This window comes from Rattus norvegicus, chromosome 14 (assembly GCF_021556685.1).
Source record: "Rattus norvegicus strain SHRSP/BbbUtx chromosome 14, alternate assembly SHRSP_T2T, whole genome shotgun sequence".
NCBI lineage: Eukaryota > Metazoa > Chordata > Mammalia > Rodentia > Muridae > Rattus > Rattus norvegicus.
Window position 1 is genome coordinate 5242695 of NC_141547.1, and position 19691 is coordinate 5262385.

Below are 19691 nucleotides of genomic sequence, written 5' to 3' on the forward strand. Positions count from 1 at the left end.
TACACTCAGATTGTTTAATAGTGTCTTGTGGGTAGTTTTGAAAGTTAGAGTCACATCAAGACACATTGAACATATATCATCTTTTGCTGTAACTTGTCTTTTTAATTTGAAAAACCGGTACACACACACACACACACACACACACACACACACGGGGCTGGGGGGAGAGAGAGAGAGAGAGAGAGAGAGAGAGAGAGAGAGAGAGAGAGAGAGATCTTGTGGACCCACAACAAACCTCCCTTAGTGCTATGTCTTGTAAAACAAAAATATGACATCAGTGTTTGAAAACTGACGTCAGTGGGCTCATTCAGACTGCACAAGCCATTAGGTGTGTTCATTGCCCTGAATGATAGCATGTATGTTGTGGGGTTGGGATGATGGCCCTATGCAATTGTATCCTGGTTATGTAATTACAACCAAAACACTTAAATACACCAGCACTAAAACTCATCCCTGGGTTGCAGTTTCATGGCTGTGCCAGCACCCTCCCTCTCTGTCTAGTTACTGACAATCATTCTGCTTAGCACCATCTGTATGATTATGTTATCTCACAGATATCCTATGAACAGAATCATAGAATATGCACATTTTCAAAGATACCCTTTTTCACTTATAATTTCCTGCAGGTCAATCACAGTCACTGTGTATTAACAGTGTTTCCTTTCTTTTTTAATTGCTGAATAGTGTATCAGAATATAGATACAATGCTTGCCTTAGCTTTCTAACATGGTAACAAATCGCCAAGGCAACTTTCTACAAAAAGAGAGGTTTTGGTCAACACTCTGCTTCAGCTCAGGATCCACAGTCTCTCTGCTTTTGAGCCTGTGGTGAAGCAGGGGTCACAGTGGGAAGCACACAGTGAAACAACATTACTAGCCTACTGGCAGCGGGGACGGAAAGGGAGAGAAGATACCAGAGTCCCCCAATCCTCTTCCAACGTATGTCTCATGACACGACATTCTCCCAGTAGACCGCCATGCCCCCACAGCTCCACCACATGCCAGAAGTTCTGCAGCATGTGAATGAGGCCTTTAATACATAGCCTTTAGGGCAGTGGTTCTCAGCCTGTGAGCCATGACCCCCTTGGAGGTCACAAATCAGATATTCTGCCTATCAGACAGACAGTTGCTAACAGTAGCAAAATCACAGTTGGGAAGTAGCAATGAAATAATTGCACGATGGGAGGTCACCACAACATGAGTGACTGCATTAAAGGGCCTCAGCGTTAGGAAGGTTGAGAACCACTGCTTTAGGCTCAGATGCAAACCACAACAGTGCTATTGTTTAAGCATTGACCCATTGGAGCGTGTGGTTACTTTCCGGTTTTTACTATTTTTTTTTTTTGGTTCTTTTTTTCGGAGCTGGGGACCGAACCCAGGGCCTTGCGCTTCCTAGGTAAGCGCTCTACCACTGAGCTAAATCCCCAGCCCCCAGTTTTTACTATTATAAACCTGCTTTAAATTTTATATATTTCTACATAAAAATAGATATCTCTTCAGGGTGTATGCCCAATGGTCCTTTCATATGTAAAGTGTATATAAACAGCAAAGGAACAAAGGTCCAAACTACTTCTGAGGATGAGTACTTCTTTACATTCCCATCAGCCATGTGCGACCACCTGGTCCACACCCCTGGCAGTGTCTGACACCCGCACTCTTTTTGGTTACATTTGTTACGTTCATAGGTGTTTCACGGTTGGATATTATTGTAGGTTGTTTGTTTGTTTGTTTTCAGTACTGCAGATTGAACCTAGGGCCTTGGAAACTTGAGACACATAAATCCTGGGACATTGAATTACAGCCCTAAATATGTCCAAATAACATTGAACATCTTTTCATGTGTTTACCATCTGCAGACCATACCCGTTTGGCAGTGTGTTAAGCATATCTTTTGCCTATTTTCTGGTTGTATTGTCTCATTTGTTTAACATTTTCACTCTTTAGAGGTTTTTTTTTTGTTTTATTTTTAGATATATTTCTTTACTTACATTTCAAACGTTATTCCCTTTCCCGGTTTCCTGTCTGTAAACCCCCATCCCCTCACCTTCCCCCATATGGGTATTCCTCCAACCATTCCGCTTACTGCTCCCCCCCCCACCCTGGGGGTCCAACCTTGGCAGGACCAAGGGCTTCCTCTTCCACTGGTGCCCCAACAAGGTTTTTCTCTGCTACACATACAGTTGGAGACCTGGGTCAGTCCACGTATAATCTTTCGGTAGTGGTTTAGTCCCTGGGAGCTCTGGTTGGTTGGCATTGTTGTTCTTATGGGGTTGCAAGCTCCTTCAACTCTTTCAATCCTTCCTCTAATTCCCCCCATGGGGGTCCTGTTCTCAGTTCAGTGGTTTGCTGCTAGCATTTACCTCTGTATTGGACATGCTCTGGATGTGTCTCTCAGGAGAGATCTATATCTGGTCCCTTTCAGCATGCATTTTTTAGCTTCATCAATCTTATCTAGTTTTGGTGGCTGTAACTATATGGGCCACCTGTAGGGCAGACTCTGAATGGCCATTCCTTCAGTCACTGCTCTAAACTTTGCCTCCATATCCCCTCCTATGGATATTTTTTTCCCCTTTTAAGAAGGAGTGGGAGCATTCACATTTTGGTCATCCTTCTTCTTGAGCTTCCTGTGATATGTAGATTGCATCTTGGGTAGTTCCAGCTTTTGGGCTAATATCCACTTATCAATGAGTGCATACCAGGTGTGTTTTTCTGTGATTGAATTACCTCACTCAGGATGATATTTTCTAGTTCATTCTTTATTATAGTGTATTAATATGAAAAGTCAGTTCTGGCTGTGATTCACTAGACAGGCTCCTAAAACACTTGGACTCCTCTTGGCGATAGAAGTGAACTGCCTAGAAACAAGCTGGGGTCCTCTGAAAGGAGGGAGCCTCAGCTGAGAAAATGTCTCCATAAGATCCAACTGTACGGCAACTTCTTAATTACCCATTGTCGGTGGTTCCATCCCTGGGCTGGTAGGCCTGGCTTCTCTTAAGAAAACAAGCTGAGCAAGCCAAGGAAGCAAGCCAGTAAGTACCATTCCCCCATGCCTTCTACATCCGCTTCTGTCTCCGGGTTCCTGCCCTGCTTGAGTTCCTGTCCTGATTTCCTTCAATGATGAACATTGCTGTGGAAGTGTGAGTGAAATAAGCCCTTTTCTTCCCAGGCTGCTGTGGTGTTTCACCACAGCAGCATAGACCGGCATTGCCTGAATGTGGTGAGAGGGTGGGTTTGTGCAGCTCCCGGTAGATGCAACTTAGAGGCTGTCTGTTCCAGGAGCCAGCCAAGTTTCGGAATTAGAACTCTCTGTTCTGCTACTTGGCCTCTTAAGAGGGCAGAGGCCCTGGGGACTGAGTTCAGACAGCATTGCAAAGGATTGACTCAGTCCTGACTGTCCTGATGATCCAATAGGAACCCCAATGCTCTGTTCAAAGGACGCTTTGCATACCTCTCTCTCTGTGTCCTTCCCTGCGTGTCCGATCCACATAGCCGTCTCTGAGTTTCTTTAACTCAGCAAGCATAGATGCCTTCTTCAGTTCTGTAAGTTGTTCCATTGAACTATGGGGTGTGACTATGACGATAATAGTGACTCCTAGATTTGTAATGAAGTTAGACGTAAGTTGTGGTGAGTGATATAAAAGCAGCCCCCGCGGGACTGAGCCTGAGACCCGTAGGATCTGCAGGGTAATTGGTGTTAGGCGTCGTTGACAGCAGACAGCCTTTCTGCTGAGTGGCTGGAAAATCTGACATTTGTGTTCTAGATTCCTTTGTACAATGTGCAATGGACAAACCTTTCTCCCTGCTTGTAATTTGTCTTCATCCTTTCAGAAAAACAAAATTTTACATTTTGAAGAGGCCCAACTTAGTAATTCTTTGCTCTTATAGACTGTGCTTTGGCTTTGATTCCAAGAGTTCTGCTTCATCTGACGTCTGAACATTTTCTCTCTCCTTACTTTATGGCGTTTTATAATGTTTCAGTTTGCATTCCATAGTCCACGTCGAGAGTTTGGATTTTGTATGAAGAGTGAGACTCAGGATAAGGAATTTTCTTGTTATTGTTGCTTTCCCCCCCATCCCCGTTCTATGAATGTTCAACTGCTCCCACACTGTAAAGATCATCCCTTCTGCATAGGAACGACTTTACTCATTTGCCAAAAATAACTGGGTACATTTATCAAGACCTACTGCTGTACCCTCCAAGCCTGCATGATCTGTCCCTCTACCGAGACAGTACTGCTTCGATTGTTGTAGCTGGATACTAATCTTAATACCATGAGGAAGGATGCTATTGGGTATGAAACATTCAAAATAAAAATTATCTACAATAATGTCAATATTTCTGTTATATTATGGCATATACTACTGTAATAATATACTATTTATTATTTACAGTAGCTATTCTTAAGGTCTTTATGTTCTCATGTGAATTTTAGAATCAATTTCACCGTACGTCCAAAATTTTTGCTAAGTTTTGGATAAGAACTGTGTTAATCTTCTGATAAATTTGAGAGTAACTGCCCTGAGCACCATACTGACTCTTCCTATCTCTCCGGTTTTCTTCACTAGATCTTATGACATTCACCAATTAGGTTCTGTAGGTGCTTCACAGGAGTGATGATACCGAAACTGAGAATTTCCTTGGAACAATTGTAATGGCAAATGGCATCCTTCTTTTTTGTTGTGTCTGCAGCTATTCACTGTGAGAATATAGGAGTTCAACAGATATTCCTGTTATCCTTTACCCTGTGGTTTTATATGCTGGTTCTAGATGTGTTTGGGTAGATAATGGCGCTGGCTGGTTTTATGTCAACCTGACACAAACTGGAAATATCTGGGAGGAGTGAACCTCAGTGGAGAGAATGCTTCAAGGCAAGCCTGTGCGGCATTTTCTTAATCAGTGATCAATGTGGGAGGGTGCAGTCCATGGTTGGTGGAGCCACCCCTGGGCTGTGGTCTTTCGGTCTATATGAAAGCAGGCTGAGCAAGCCATGAGGCACAAGCCAGTAAGCAGTACTCCTCCATGGCCTCTGCATCAGCTCCTGCTTCCAGGGTCCAATGTGGTTTGAATGGCTGCCTTGGCTTCCCTCAATAGGCAGTGATACCCCAATATGTGAGCCAAATATTTCCTCCACAAGTCCTGTGTTTCATCACAGCAATCTTCGCACTAAGATAGAAATTGTGAGTTGGTTTTGGCTGTTGCTTTTGCATAGGGTCATGTAGGCTTAGACTTTTCAAAACCTACTTTTAATTAAAAGGGTTCTTAAAGGCTTTACCCTTCCTTCTAGCCCACCATCCAGCAGAGGCAGTGGAACGGAAGGGTTAGTAGAGCAAAGAAGGATGTGGACCTGTTTAGAAATGGTTCTTCGGAGCAAATCCAATCTATTTGTCAGACTATCAGCAGTTCAGTTCACATGAATCAGCAGCGACAGCTTGATCCAATCGAAAACACCATTCACAAATCAGCAATGGCCTAGTGATCCAGAAGAAACTAGAAGGTTCTGCCAATTGGCCCAAGTCCTCAGAAGCAGCAAGGAGTCTCTGGAACATCATCAGAAGTCCTTTGGTGGCATCTCTCTCTATGAAGTCATGAAACATGATAACTAGTAAAGGATGGTAAGGTGAACCAGTATCACACAGCATCACCCACTGTCTATCGGGTTATATTTATATCCATTCCAAACATCACATGTTCTCTCAAGTATCCGCCCTTTTTCTAGGGTGCTTCCAGAAAAACACCACATATCTGCTCTTAGCGAAATATCCTCCCACGTGTCTGCTTCATCAGAAACAACCTCTCATAAGACAGTTTCCAGAAAAACATCACATGACACAACTCAGTCTCCAAAAAAGCTGGAAGTTTCCACTTCAGGGTTACAGTTAAGACATTTCCTCAAGTCTGAGAAGAAACATAAAGTTTGTACTTTGAAACAGTGTTGAAATTGTGATAGACTGTGGGAACTTTTGAAGTTGGACTGGATACATTTTGCAATTTGATGTAGTTACAAACCTATAGCCTCCCCCCCCCCTAGTGAAAATGTGGTCATTTAAATGAGCATGGCCTCCATACACTCACACGTTTGAATGGTTGGTCTCTAGTTAGCAGAACTATTTGGGAAGGATTGGGGGTGTGGCCTTGTTGGAGGAGATACATTACTGGTGTTTGGCTTTGAAGTTTCAAAGGCCATGCCAGGCCCAGTCTGCCTCTCTCTGCCTGCTGCCTGTGGATCAGGATGTAAGCTCTCAGCCCCAAGACTGACTGACTACCTGCCGCCATGCTCCCTACCATGATGACCATGGACTAACCCTCTTAAACAGTAGGTAAACCCTCAATTAAACACTTTCTTTTATATAATTTGCCTTGGTTGTGCTGTTTCCTCACAGTATATAACAGTGAAGAAACTGTTAGAATTTTCTTTTCTTTTTCTTCCTCTACCCAGCCCCCACGCTGGTAAGGTCTCACTACTCTGTCCAATCTTATCCTGAACTTGCAATCCTCCTGCCTTAACCTCCAGAGTGGTGGAATTAAGGATCCGTGCCAAAATGTTCAACATTCCCTAAGTTTTTTCTGCATGGACAATCTCAGCATCTGAAAATAGAAATGTTCATAGTTCATGGCTTCTAGACTCTGTGGTATTCATTTCTTTTACCTCACTGCAGAGAATCTGACTTGCAGTTCTGTGTTGAATAAATGTGATGAGACATCCTTGCTTTGTTGCTCAGGAAAATTAATGTGTTTTAAGAGATGCTCTTCTGGGTTGAGAAGATAGTCTGTTCGTGTGTGTGTGTGTGTGTGTGTGTGTGTGTGTGTGTGTGTGTAGATATTCAAGTAGGCCAGAGGTTGATATAGGGCATGTCCCACAGTGTCTCCCCACCTTATCTTTCACTGAACCTACTGATCAATTGACTAGCTGCCCATCAAGTTTTGGCAACCTTCATTTGACCTGAGCTAGGGTTATGAATGTGTTCATCTGTGGCAGCCTTTTTAGAAGTGGATGATGTAGACGCAGGCACAGGTCCTGCAGTCTATACACCAGATGCTTTACTGACTGAGCTGTTCCCCATGTGATCTTTCCTTTTTCCTAGATTTTTTTAAACTGTAGATTGTATTTAATAAATTCTTTATGTCACCGATGCTATCATGTGATATTTCTTCTTTAGTTTATTGATATAACAGGGCCCAATGTTCAATTTTCAAACACCGAACAAGCTTTCCATACCTGTATGGGATGGATCCTACCAGGTTAAGCTCTATACTTAAGGTACACATTTTCATACATTGCTGCATTTGGTTTTCTAACATTTAGCCTAGGACCTTTGTGCCCATGTTTATAAGAGTTATGGGTTTTCAGTATCATTTTGTACAGGTATGTGTGTGCGTGTGTGTGTGTGTGTGTGTGTGTGTGTGTGTGTGTGTTGTCTATGTCTTTGTCTGGATTTGGTGTGAGAGTAAAACTTATCAGCTAGACAGAATTTCCTCCTCTGCTTTCTGAAAGCAAAGATGGAAAGTGTGTGCTAATTCTCTCAATGTTTGGTAACATTTTCCACTACAGTTGTCTGCATCAGGAAATTGTTTTTCAAGAATTTTGAGTTACAGGTTCAATGGTTATCAGGCTGTCCCCACTGACATTGCAACTGAGTTTTGTGAGTCAAAAGCCTTTGGGAAGATATTTGGTTTCTTCTCCATTATCAGACATAGAAGCACAAAATTGTTCATACTGAATTTGTTTTATCTTTCTGTTTGTTTGTTTGTTTGCTTGCTTGCTTTGAGACAAGGTTTCTTTGTGTAGTACCTGACCAGCCTATAAGTCACTTTGCAGACCAGGCTGACCTCAAACTTGTAGATCCACTGGCCTCTGCCTCCCAAGTGCTGGATTAAAGGCATGCACCACCACTGCCGGGCTTATATCTGTCTTTAGGGGGTTGTAATGAAGTTCCAAAAACTGAGTGGTGTAAAACTATAGAAATGGTTTATCTCATTTTCTGGAAACCTGGAGTGTAAACCAGCACAGAGTCAGCGGGAACATGTTTCCAAGGAAATCAGTAGAGGAGAACATTTTCCTTCTCCCCGACTTCTTGGATATCATGTCCCGCGCGACCTCGCCAGCAAGAATACACGGGGACACACGAATCCTTACTGCAGCTAAACGTTTATTGAATCTTAAGGAGAGGCCACACGCGCAGGCATGGCGCGACTTATATACACCCTAGCGCGGCGCATCCACACCTGATTGGTTGCTTACCCATGATCTCATTAGGCACACCCCGGAGTGGGCAAAGACCTGGCACGAAGGCACTCTTGCACATGCGCACACAGTTAACTTCCTGAAAGGAAGTCGGCTGGCGCGGCGGAGGCCAGCGCCATCTTGTGGTGGCGAATGTTATTGCGGCCCTCTACATCTCCCCCTTATTATTTTATTTTTAACAATAAATTATTGTCTAGGCTGGTCTAGGTCCCTGCAGTTACGTCCATCTGCTGTGGCTCCTGTCTTAGGTCGTTCCTCTATGTCACAGCCTTATCGAAGGGTAACCCTATCGCCACCGGGCCCCGTGTACTGTGCATGAGGAAAGTTGCCCGTCTCTGGATACCACAGTGCTGTGTGACAGTAACTGTTAAATGACCTAGGGCGAACTCTAAAAAGAGGCCAGCCAGAAAATGAGTTAGTGGGGAAATCATGATCACCCTATCGCGTGCAATGAGGAAACCTCAGCGATGTGGAAGGACTGATCAAAGAATCATTGAGTCTCTCTCATCCCAGTGCAATGGATCCACAGATCCATGGGTGCAAGAGCAGAGAACTCAGATACCGACTAATTTTTGAAGATAGATAACCAAATTTCAGGGGAGGCCCCTTGTTCAATGGCCACAAGTGCTTGAGTGACAACGACCTTGTCACGTTTCTGTTGAGATCTGAGTTTGCAAACCAACCATAGCATGAACACTAATCCACAGCATAGGGCTGCACCAAACAGAGCCACTCCGGATAAGTAGTGGCACCTCATCTGGTTCACCTCAGCTGTTACCACCAAGGGCCGTAGTCAAGCTGCTCCTATAATAAAATTTAGAATTCCCAATTGTTAGCAACTACTCCAGAAAGTTCACCCACTGTGCTTGTCTAACAATAGATTGGGGGAGGATAGCTCCAGACACTGCAGACACAATGTCTGTAGTAGTAATGGCTGCTACAATAGCAGCAAAAGTGTCAAGGTCTTTTCCAGGACAGTTCAGGATCTCTGGAACAACCAGCAGGCAATGGAACCATGTCTGAGATCTGCACAACCAGGACAGAGTTCCCCAGTCCACAGCAGCTTCACGCAGGTGGCATTCCTGTGAAGCTACAGTCTGCAAAATGACAACACCAGTTAAGGCAGCAAGAGTCACCAGGGAGATGAGGGGGGGCAGCAACGGCTGGAGTCCAGTCTTCTCCAGCAAGCAGCAGTGCACAGAGGGTCAGAGAGCAGGCCACAGTGGGACGGGACACATGCAGCGGTAACACTGACTGTAGCAACGGCAAAATCTCTGTGATGACAAAAGATGAGGGGGAATCTTCCATCTTCCTCTCAGGGCAGAGGAATGACTCCAGGGACCCGAACCAGGAGAGCTGAATCTTCATGCTCCCAGGATCAGCAAGTCTCAGCAACCACTCAGGCAGCTGGCATACTCTTGTAGCATCCTGTAGAAAAAACACAAACATTCCCTCTTCCCCATATAAAATATCTGGAACAGGTTCATGTCAAATATGTGGATCTCTCTATTTCACCTAGGCAGAAGTATGCCTAGTTGTAGGGTGCCATAAACTTTGGCATCCAAATTTTAAAATTGAAATAAAAGGAGCATAATTTAGCATACAGGGATAACTCCCCCTTTTTATTTATTAAGATATAGTAAAGATATTATTTATTAAGGTAAGTCCTCGAGGATTAAATTGAGGACACTGAGCACTTGTATTTATAAATTGACTTGTGTACCAAATTATTGTTTCTAGCATTATTGTTTTGGATATATAAAGAATGAGATTTTTTCACTAATTGTTCCTATGTAAGGCCTATAATCTGTCTGGTATCATTGTCCTCCCTTGCTACCGGGTCCAGGCAATCCAGTTTGAGTTCTTAAATGGTCTATTAAGGAACAGTACTTAGTGCTCTTAACCACTAAGCCATCTCTCCAGCCCCTCACCAGCTTTATTTACCTAAACATAAGCATTAATTAGAAATGCCAAATCCTGTAAATATTGTCCAATTTCAGTCTTACTAGAAATCCCTGAGCTGGCAGGGCGAGGCTAAGAATTTAAAGTAAGCAAATGGAGTCTTCCTCTTTTCATATTAACTCCATTACCATTTTCAAAGAGCTGGGTCTATGGTTTTGTTTAGTTGTCTGAGCCAGAGCACTGAAAGGACAGTGAGTTGTCAGACAATTCACACTGAAATCACTCACTGATTTTATATAGAAAACCTGTCTCTAGTAAAGCATTAAGTAATTGAAATCAATTGTAAACCACAAGCCACACATTGGCTATCAGTATGTGAATTGAAAGCTTGATTTAAAAACAGTGGCTAAACCACGGAATTTAATAATCTGTGTTGAAGCAACAGAAACTCAAGAGAATAAACAAGTGATCTAATCATACATGTAGCCTTTCATTAGATGAACCACCTATAAATACACTAAGCGCATTTCCTATGGGTTGCATGTACAAATGTACAGTAAATACAAAAGCATGTAAAGAGTAAAATTATCAATTTTGTCTGAAAAATTTGTATAAGTAATAGGCTGAATATCAGTATTTTGTAATAACCAATTTAATTGCTCTTTGGAATAAGGTATGTTTTACCAGGTTTCTTTTTAAAATACTTCCATGACTCTAGCCTACAATTCTGTATTAACACAACTGAAGCTTTATCTCCAATGTGGATAACAAAGACCTAAGTCCTCTGGCAAGGTGAGGTACTTAGCCAATTAACATATCCTTAGAAGCTTAAAATTAGTTTTAAATATTCTTTTCTGGAGTAGTGCAACAGCTACTCCCCAAATATTAAAGCTCATTTTGAGAGCAAAGGTTTGTAGTAAAAATTTCCATATACACTGAAAGATTTAAAGTTCTAACTTCTTACATTGAAGAAGCGACAAAATTACATATATAAGGCTATTAGCCATTCTTAATGATATCACTTTATGGGCTCTCTAAAATTATAAGCAAGCCCACGAAATGAAAACTCAAAATCAATGCTCTAAATCTATCTTGAAATGGCAGTTGGAGTAAACAGACTGGCTGTAGTGCTCTCACAAGTTCCAAAACCTCATCAATCCTTTGTAAATCCTGTAACAATCTCTACCTGTTTGATTTTTTCTTAATTAAAAATAAGTTTGAGTTAGTCAATGTAACACTGGCAATCCTTAATCACAATCTTTAAGTTCTCCTTGTAACACCAGAGCACAGCCACAATTTTGGAAAGTCACCTGAGTTCTGAGTACTGACTAGGCAGCTGTCCTTGGGGCAGTGGAATTAGCATTAAAATACAGATAACTTCAGGGCAAACCACAACTTTGGAAAACAAAACTCAACCTCCAACAAACAATCTAGTCTCCAAAATCTAGTCTCCAAGACACCGAGTCTGTCCTTCATGCTACAAAGTTTGACTGCCAATTCTTACATATCAATGCACGATGGTGTGGTGTCCAATACCTCAACAAAGAGACATTGTCCTAAATTCTCTTAGAAGCCTGGTTTCTAGAATAAGAATTCCATAAAAATATTATCTCGATTTAGACCTGTTTCCCTAGGTTGGCTCATGTCACATGTTGTCTAGAATGACTTTATCCAAATTACCAGCTTTATGTCAACTTTCTGTTACCAATATTATACCTTTTTAACCATATCCAATAACTTAAAAGCCAATAGTCTATGACCAAGGCAAGTAGAGCATATTTATACATTTAAAACCAATGAGAAACAAAATTGAAGTGGCTACGCAAATCTTTAATATTTAGACCAAGCACCATTTTTATCTTTTTAAGCTATGATTTTAAGAGAAGCACCTTGTCACCTGTTGAGTCAAATAATAAGTCAGGGATTTTTCTAAGAGAAACAGCTATCAGCTCTTGTACCAAAGAAGCTGAGGAGCTGTTGGCGCCTTTAAGATCAGCTCGTGCAGACGCTTAGCCTCTGGGCAGCTTCTCCAGCTGACCTAGACTCCTGGCTGCAGGTATAGGGCTCTAAAGGCCTGATTGAAACTGCTTTTTATTCATTTGTTCCTTTTTTGAAATGAGTTAAAACCAAATCAAGATGTGAACGACCAGCAGATAAAGTTTTTACCATTTTTTCTTTTGAACATGAAACATAAAACATTTAAGCAACAAGAAACAAAAACCACAGACATAAACTGACATACAGGGACAGCTTGGTGCACCAAGGACAGACAATAGACAAAGAGGGAAAAAACCAGATGGTGTCAGCAGAGAGGTAGGATTTTCCCTTTCCCACCACTTCCACAGTGACTATCCACTCGAGTGGAGTTGATATGGACGATGAATTGTCTCAATTCCTGGCCTAGTCCATCAACGTGTTGAAACCAAATTCCTGTAAGATACTGAGATATATTACGGGATATCTGAGCAGCACGACTGACATTCACAAATGGTATGGAAGTGAAACACAGTCCTGAATATTTTTACTCACAACCCAATTACATTAACTCCATCAAGCTGTGCATGGCCGTTGAGATGTCCTTTTGTTTGATTCTCCTGAATAAATTTTCAGGCGGTCTACCTCTATCAAATCTGATCAGTATGACTCTGTGAAGCTCTTCTTCATAGCGAGCTGCCTCATCTTCTAAATCCTCTTCCTCAGAGGATACAAGCTCGTCTGTCTCTGAGCTATCAAGGTCTGAAGCCTTTAATTCTTTTACCGAATAAAGACTTCTCCTTTTCAAGACCTTTTTCTCCCTTCTCTGTTTTATCTCTCCTGGGGCGTTTTTTCCCCAATCTCTCGCCTCCGCAGATCTGAAGTCTTTAGAGGGGACTGTCTGCTTATTATCTTTTTTCCTTGAGCTCTTTAATTTTTTACCCCACCCTTTTTCTGACATGCCGCCTTGCACCTCCCCCAGCACTCTCTGCTTTGCTATTACAGCTGGGCGGCTCCCATGCGACTTCTGACGCTGTTTGGCAGTAGCTAGAAATTCAAAAGCCAATAGAGAAAGCACGAGGGCTGCCAAAACGATAATAAAAACTTCTGCCGCATCTGGCAGGGGAGTGAAGTGGAACAGGTCAAGGCTAAGCATGTCTCTCAGGACTTTACCTGCATCCTGCAGCTTTTCAGATTCTCTCCGCGGATGGAGGACCTCTCGGCGCCTGGCGATGGTGTGGCGTCCCGGGTTCTAGGCACCAAATGTCCCGCGCGACCTCGCCAGCAAGAATACACGGGGACACACGAATCCTTACTGCAGCTAAACGTTTATTGAATCTTTAGGAGAGGCCACGCGCCGGCATGGCGCGACTTACATACACCCTAGCGCGGCGCATCCACACCTGATTGGTCGCTTACCCATGATCTCATTAGGCACGCCCCGGAGTGGGCAAAGACCTGGCACGAAGGCACTCTTGCACATGCGCACACAGTTAACTTCCTGAAAGGAAGTCGGCTGGCGCAGCGGAGGCCAGTGCCATCTTGTAATGGCGAAACTATCTCGGCCTACCACGTGGGGCGCAGTGGAAGCCAGCGCCATCTTGTGGTGGCGAATGTTATTGCGGCCCTCTACAACTATATGATAGCTCCATCCTCACATACCCTTTCCTTATAAGGTTACCAGCCGCACTCTACTTCATTAAGACCTCATTTTAATTAAACTACTTATATGTGCAGTGACTTTGCACCTCGAGATATTGGACTTTAAACCAAATGCATGTCTCTTGGTAGAAGCTTCATTTCATCATACTGGCATTTCCTTGTTCCCTTTAAGAAGCAGGAGGGCCTGTGTGGTCGCCCCTTTTTGTTTCCTGATGGAAACAATGTGTCTTCTCAGTTTCTGTCTGTTCTTGTCTTGCTAGAGCATTTTAAAATAATTGTTACCAAGAGCCCTGTGAATACAAGACAAAGCGTTCTACCACTGAGCTATAGCCCCAGATAATTGTCCAGAGGAAAGAATTATGTCCCCGTTGATCACCTGTTCCATTTTCATCAGCCACACTCTTGTCTTTGTTGTTTCTTCTCCCTGCAGTGCGTTCTAGCGTCTTGGAGGAGGGACTCAGATCACTGTTTGACCCTTCCCGGAGGGAGGCAGTGAGCTTCCGCATCCGGCTGCGCTCTGTGTGACTTCATCTTTGCACTTCCGCATCCGGCTGCGCTCTGTGTGACTTCATCTTTGCACGTCCGCATCCGGCTGCGCTCTGTGTGATATCACTACTCCATCTTCACCTCCATCTGAGTCTGAAAGTGAGGCTGGGTGAAGGGAAGTGTCTGAGCTTGGATTTGGAGTGAGATCTCAGTTCTTGTTCATCCCCACCTTTCAGAATGTAGAGGTACCATTTCCGTGCAAAACTTGGGGAGATTAACTTCACAATCTCCAGATGATAATTTCAAAGCAGACCTCAACATAGGTAGTTTTGATACTGCAAGCTCCATTATGATCTTACCCTTAGGTTTATCCTTTAGTTCTGCCCCACAAGCTTTGTCTCACTGGCACCTAGCTTATTCGTCTTTCAGTGTGACAGGTCAGTTGATTCTGCCACCTCAGCCTTTAAGATCAATTTACCCGTAAGGTCATATCCATACATGAATCTGTGTGTTTGTGTGGAGGGCGTAAGGTCCTATTTGCACATGCACGTCTGTGTTTGTGTGGAGGGCATAAGGTCCTATCTGCACATGCACGTCTGTGTTTGTGTGGAGGGTGGATCCACAGAGTGAACCTAGGACCTTGCATATCTGGGTGAGAGTAAAACTGCACACGCTGTATTTCATCACAGCAGGAGGGATGTGTGAGTGAAGCTAATTCGAATGCTAGGTGGAAGTGAATTCCATTGCAATTTTCAGTTAGGAGCAACATCTTTCTCTGAGAACTGTTGTGTGATGCTGGCACAAGCTGCCTCTCACAGTGAGCCTAACTAACACACAGCAGTGGTCATTCCCAGAACCCGTTTTTCTGTTGTGATTTATGAAATAGCTTTCTTTTTTTTTTTCAAAATATTGTATTTATTTATTTTATGTTTGTGAGTACACTGTAGCTGTCTTCAGACACACCAGAAGAGGGCATCAGATCCCATTACAGATGGTAATAAGCCACCATGTGGTTGCTGGGAATTGAACTCAGGACCTTTGGAAGAGCAGTCAGTCCTTTGAACTGCTGAGCCACCTTTCCAACCCTGAAATGGTTTTCTAATTGTATCATTCCTTCTTCATGTTTCGTTAGTTGAGTCTTTGCCTGTTGGGAAGAGTTTATCTTCTTTTATTCTCAGTGTCTTTTAGTATTGTAGCAAGAGGGTAGGCAGACAAAAAAAAAAAAAAAAAAAAGCAAAATAGAACAAAACTAAACTAAACTCAAAAACTGTGTGAAAGGAGCCCTTCCCTTTTGGGCTTCACGCAACAAAACATGCCCAAGAAAAGCCCATGGTTTTCAAAGGTACAAGAGATGAGAAAGGGGTAAATGGTCTAGCGTGAAGTTTCTATCACGGTACTTTTAGAGAACATGCCTTTCTTGACTTGCTCGTCCACTCCCATTCTCGGGAATGTTTTCCCTTTCTTAATAAAATGTGTATTTCTATATCTGATCATGTGTCTCTGGTCTCGTTCTTTGTAGTGGGACACAGGAACCAGATACTTCAGTAGGTGACTGTGAGACTCAAATCCAGATTCAGAACAGTCTCACTACATTCAATGGGGTTTAAAAATGCAGCTTGCATGAACCCTTAGCTGCCACTGTCGTTTCCTCATTTTGCTTGTTGGCCCAGCAGAGACCATTCGAGTCTGCTCTCCCGTTCCTTGCCAAGATAAAACTTTATTTTATCCTAGGGTGCTTGTCTCCATCTTATCAGAAATGGATGCTTTCAGGCCAAGGGCAAGAATTAACCTTTTCCCAGTTATCTTGTCCAGCTATCAGCTTAGCATCCCTTTTTCCTAATCTATCACCTCTGGTCGGTGATTCTGCAGTTGGACCCTGCAACCCGCTTGCTCTGCCAGCTGGCACAATGACACTTTGTCAGTAGAGGGCACTGGAGGGACACTGCAGAACTAGCTAGCGCTGGCTGTCCTTGCTCTTAAAGCAAGGCTGGTAGCCTCTTACACAGAGCATCCAGCAGCACTCACTGGAGCACCCCACCCCCACCCCCTCGAGCATACTGCTGGAGCCTTCTGCCTGCAGACTGTCAGCTTCAGTCCACCAACCCTAACCAGGGATCACCCAGCAAACTCTCATCTGCTGGGCTGCAGCAACAGCCATTTTAATGAAGACTTTTAAGGAGGAGGTCCTTCTTTGCAAATTGTTCCTCATGCAGGTATTCCCATCCCTATGGCTATCAGTAAAACTGACTAATGTCTTCTATTAACACCTTTCTGGTGATTAATTCCTGGTATTACAGAATCCCTGTTCAAATCGGTTGTGTGATCTCTGCCCCCTGCGTAAGCCATGTATCATGGAGAAACGGAATGGTCTTTAAATTGTACCAGAATTCAAAGATCTGACGTGGGGTTAAGCTGATGCTGCCCTGGGACTTCAGCTTCCGTTATAGCAGCAGTGCTCATAGGAAACCTTGCAACCTGCGGCTCGTGGGGACGACACAATTAGCTTGTGATCATTAGGGGTTGGCTGCGATGGAGCACAAGGAAGGTGAGTAAACCAGGAAGCCACGAGTCACTTCAGTTGACCACGAGGTCTGCAGGGACAGCGATAAGGGGCTGTACTCTCACACTCTGAGTGGCATTACACATCATCTCTACTGTACAGTAATCGCCACATGGTTCTGGGCTTATGTCTGACCTTAATATTCTGTTTCATGGATGTTTATGTGCCAGTACTGCAGTGCTTTTAGTGTGTGTGTGTGTGTGTGCATGTGTGTGTGTGTACGTGTGTGTATGTGTGTGTGTACATGTGTGTATTTGTGTGTGTATGTGTGTGTGCATGTGTGTGTGTTTGTGTGTGTGTACGTGTGTGCATGTGTGTATATGTATGTTCATGTGTGTGTGTGTATTTGTGTGTGTACGTGTGTTAGAGGAGGATATAAGGAGGGTAAATTCCTCCTTCTGTTACTTCTTTTTAGAACTTTTCATTTTATTTTGATGTGTTGTTTTCCACATCAACTTAAAAATGAGCCTTCATAGTCTTAGGGGAAATATTTAGTTTTATTTATTTATAGGATTTATTATTTTTAATGTGTGTATATATTACATATGGGTGCTTACATATGTTTATGTGTACTGTGTATGTTCAGCACTTTCAGAAGCCAAGAGAGGCTGAGTCATGGGCAGTTGTGAGCCACCTGGGTGGTCTCGGTGCTGGGAACTGAACCCAGGTCCCTAGTTTTAATTTTTTTTATTGAAATCACATTATATTTTTATATTACCCAGAGGAAATTAACATATCTACGGGGTTTATAAGTTCCATATAAAGAAATGCTGCTGTCTGTTTGTTCGATCCTTTTTCTGGTTTCAAGAAGTTTTAACTTTAAAATTAAAATATAATTTTATCATTTTCTCTTCCCCTTCCAAGCCTGTTCCTATTCTCCCCCCCCCCATCTCTGTATTCCTAAATATATAAATACGGCTTGCACAGTCACTATACTGGTACTTGTATGTGTATGGTTTCAAGGCTGACCACTTAGTATTGGGTCACTGACTTAGCGGTTCTTCCCTGGGGAAGGTGATTCCTCCTGCTTTCTGCATTCGTTAGTTACGTGTAGTTCTTCCGTTAGAGTTTAGGGACCATGAGATTTCTTCCTTCCATGCTATCATGTCTGTACTCTTCCTTAGGCAGCCATGCTGGTGGGAGTGCATGGGCATAGCTTCCCTGACATTTCTAGGATGCACCTTCTTATGGCAAATTTCCTGATGGTTACTGCAATCTTTCTATCCTTTCTTCTTCCACGATCCCTGAGCCTTAGGTGCAGGAATTGCATTATAGATCTATCCATTGAGGCTGGGTACCACATAGTCACTTTCTTTTTTACATTTTTATAAGTTGCGGTTACATATAGTGGTGTTCATCTGTACCAAGAAGATGTTTCTTTGATGAGAAGTTAGATTTATAGTCCTCTGTGGGTTTAAGCACACACACTTTGAATGCTCCAGGGACTGTTGGTTTAGTAAAGTAGCAGGTGTAGATTCTCCCCTAGGATCCATGACTTTGCCAGTCCTGTTTAATTGGTTAAGTTTCTACCACCGGGCAGGATTTGCTTCTTTTTGGGTAGGTCTTCAGTCCAGGTAGACAGCTGTTGGCTATTATCAAAAGATGTTCACTGCTAGCACACCCTCCGTGATATAGTGCCATGACGGTTGTTATTTTAGTTCACAGGCATCATGGCTATGTTTGACTATTGTTCACGTCTGTCCCTTGGAAGCTTGCGTGGTACCTTCTGGCTTGAGGGCCAGTCCTTAGGGAGGAAGCTTTCAGATCAGATCCAGCTCAACCCTCTGGGTCCTTTGTCTGAAGTACATGATGTCTTCAAAATAGGGAATTCTATCTTCAACCACTGACTGGAAGGCAGACAAGGGCCACAGCAATAGCCTACAATGTTTTTTCGGAGGGAGGGGGCATCCCTTGGACAATCTTGACAAACAACCCAGAAGTAGCTTTCATGCCTAGGCCTCAGGTTTTGATGGTCTGTAGTTCTCATGGGGAGCATTGTTGGCCCAGATGGGGAGTTTTCACTTAAACTCCGTGTGTATGTCTGTGTGTGTGCATGTATATGTGTGTATGTATTTGTGTGTGTTCATGTGTGCATCTGTGTGTGTGCACTACATATAATTTTATGTAGATAGATAGTAATAGGAGTCCTTATGACCTTTGTAGACATCTACGTCCTTCTGGATTTATCTCGGCCCCTCCCTAATCACTGTATCCTGCTGTCCACATCTCTATTGCCCCCCAACACTCCATTTCCCTTTTTACTTTCCTGGTTTCTGCAGTTACTCCAGGCTATTCACATCTGAAGCCTGGGAGCTCGGAACCACAGATAGGCACATATGACATTCGTGTTCTTGGTCTGGGTCACTCCTCCATACTTTCTTTTTAGTCTAACCCACCTACATGCAAATCTCATGATTTCATTTCTTCTCTAAAGCTGAATAGCTTATACTGTATATTTATGCCATGTTTTCATTATTCATTTGTCAGTTGAAGGATATTTAGATTGTTTCCATGATTTCTAGATGGGATATCTAGTTTTAAAGAGAAAAGTCATGTGTGCCACTACAGTCTCTCTGAAATTTAGTGTGTGAATGAAACTGAGAAGTTTGGTTTTCCTTTGAAACACACACACACACACACACACACACACACACACACACACACTGAGAGAGAGAGAGAGAGAGAGAGAGAGAGAGAGAGAGAGCGCTTCTTAACTAAGAATGATTGGGATAGGTAGAAGAAGACATACATAAGGTTCCATAAAGGCAAGAAAACCACACATTTAACTGAGCAAATTAATGGATAATGACAGAAAACAGAACAATTGGCTTTTGATTCCATCCAAGCTTCTGCTCGCTCTTACAC